The sequence below is a fragment of the Porites lutea genome, chromosome 8 (assembly GCF_958299795.1).
Source record: "Porites lutea chromosome 8, jaPorLute2.1, whole genome shotgun sequence".
Classification (NCBI taxonomy): domain Eukaryota; kingdom Metazoa; phylum Cnidaria; class Anthozoa; order Scleractinia; family Poritidae; genus Porites; species Porites lutea.
The window spans coordinates 31,685,170-31,687,628 of record NC_133208.1 but is presented as its reverse complement, the minus strand read 5'-3'; the positions used below and the strand labels follow the sequence as shown (position 1 = coordinate 31,687,628).

At 37.9% G+C, this 2,459-nt stretch overlaps 1 non-coding gene across 1 annotated transcript; it reads left to right on the top strand.

Moving 5' to 3' along the window:
* The first annotated feature begins 1,433 nt into the window (after positions 1–1,433).
* Trnaw-cca (transfer RNA tryptophan (anticodon CCA)) lies at positions 1,434–1,505 on the top strand. Its single transcript has one exon. It is a non-coding gene; the product is annotated as a tRNA-Trp (tRNA).
* Positions 1,506–2,459: the final 954 nt, after the last annotated feature.

Here is a 2,459-nt window from a genome sequence, read left to right as displayed (position 1 = left end):
CTGTTTGATCGACAAAAAAAGAAATTAAACTCATTTAACTGGTAAAACAAGCAAACAAAAAGAGCTAAATTTCATGTAAGGGAGGAGAAAGATGACACTTTCAGCACTTTACGGCGGTCCTTTAAGCCATACTTCTTTGTATCCTCGTTCCCAGGCTCTCTTTGTTGTCGAGTAAAGAGAGGAAAAGTAGAGAGCCTGAGAACGAATTTGGCCACTTTGCACAAAAAAAATGGGATTCACCTCGGTGTAAGAACCAGTGAACTTTTTCTTTGTTTTGTACCTTTCGTTTTATTAGGTACCATTGTATTAACTTCTTTGTTTTCTTTGTTCTACATCGACCGTGAGTTTTACATACTTCTTACACAGAGGATGAGCTAAAAAAATGACAATGGGAAATACAAAAGGTTCTTTAAGCAAGAAAATAATGATCTAAACTCTGAAATTATGACTGCTATTCAGTAATAACGGGCTTTTTCAAAGGACGTTGAAACGAAAACCTTAATGGCTTTTCCTGAGGCCATTAAGGATTGTTAAAAATGAGCAAGGTAACAATTAGTGACAATTTTTGGCGTCGAGCTGTTCATTGTTATCTTTACAAAGAATTCTTTTTTGGATTCACAGGCAACACAAACATTCGATTAGTGGTAAAGCAAAAGAGAATAAACTATAGAACTGATGTTAAGCTAACTTTCTTTAGCAATTATCAACTACTTACTATTTTGAAATATACTAAACACAATTATATGTTTGACTCCGTGGCGCAATGGTGGGGCTTCTGACTGACTCCAGATCAGCGCCCAGTTGTTCGAAGACCGATTAGCTCTAACCCGGCGTTAAATTTTAATACGGGATTCTTTTTCTTTTGTTTAAAAGCATTTTCTCGGATAATTTTCCCTTTACTTTTTAGAGCATTCAATCACCTAATTGCAGACCAAAAGAATTAAACTGAAATTGCTTTTTAAGGTTCTATATCTGAATTCAAAATTAGCACTGACGCTGGGTTATCTTAAACCGCCTTTGAACAACACGGCCCAGAAGGCTGGGTGTTCAAATCATGTCGGGGTCAGCTTCATCTTTGTTATCCCTATTATTTATTTTCACTTATCAGTTACTTTTCCCTTTAATTTAGTTTTACTTTGTCTTCTTTTGTTGGTGGTGGTAGTGTTGTTGTTGTTTTTTTTTTTTGGCAACACAATTGTCCAAAATAACACCAGTGCATCAAAAAGGACCCCATTTTTTTTTTACTTGTAAAGCTGTAGCTTTGCTTTTAACCTTAAAATAAGTGAAAGCTATCTCCTCAGTTTCGTCACACTTGACAAGACAGTAAGACCTCGTTACAAACATGCCGTTTCACAATGTCGTGTGTTTACAGCCATTGATTAAAACAAGGCAAGTACTAAAACTGTTATAGTAATACAATTAGCATCATAGTTGACTCCGTGGCGCAATGGTAGCGCGTCTGACTCCAGATCAGAAGGCTGCGTGTTCAAATCACGTCGGGGTCAGCACTTCCGTTTTTGTTCCTTTCTACAATAAAACCCTGACAAATCTAAATTTGACATTGGAAGGCTGTAATTTTCCTTTTAACACAGAAATAAGCGAACGCTCATGATCCAGTTTTGTCACACTTTAAAAGACTGTAAGTGTTCGTGGCAAAGGCGTAGAGTTTTAGATTTTCAAGTATTACGGGAGCTAGTTATAAAAACATGAAATGCGGTTTCAACTTTTTCAGTTAGAGCCATCGGACGAAATCCTATGGTGTTACAATTCAAACGAAACCTTATCAGCGGTACTTTTTAATGACGCTATTTGTAGCACCACAGTTAGTGACTGCTATCTAAAGGCAACAATACACGTTGTTTTAAATCAGCTTTGCTGTAGTCTTCGGACTTCTCGTTCTTGTTCTTTATATTTTGGCTGATTTGATCTCTTTTCTAGAGATCCAACGTTTACAACTAGCAGGATCTTCGTCCACGGTTTTTGCAGTTAATTTAATCCTTTATTATCTAAAGGCAGCACTCTATTTGAGGCACCCTCGAAAGTGAAAAGGGGAAAATGGTACTTAAATTAAAGCGACACCACAGGAAAGGGTTCAGCATATTTTCAATACAAAATTTCATGAGGTTAGCAGTTTCAGCCATAACTTTTAGTCCTTCCTTTCCTCTTAATTTAAAGATAGATCCTACTGATAAGACAGTATCTTCGGAGTCCATACCCTGGTCAAAACGGTCAAAATATACTCTCGCAGCCAAATAAAATAGCTCCTAACCATTTTCTGCGGTAAACCTTCTTATAGCCTATAACAGAAGATGATTTACTTTTTTAAATAAAGATGATGATGATGATGATGATGATCCCCCGCGTCACGCCCCCCGCCCCCCTTCCCCGCCCCTGTGCTCCCTGGTCCAGCCGACTCGGCTGTAGTTCTTCACGGATACTGCCGAGAGCAATTGTCTCCA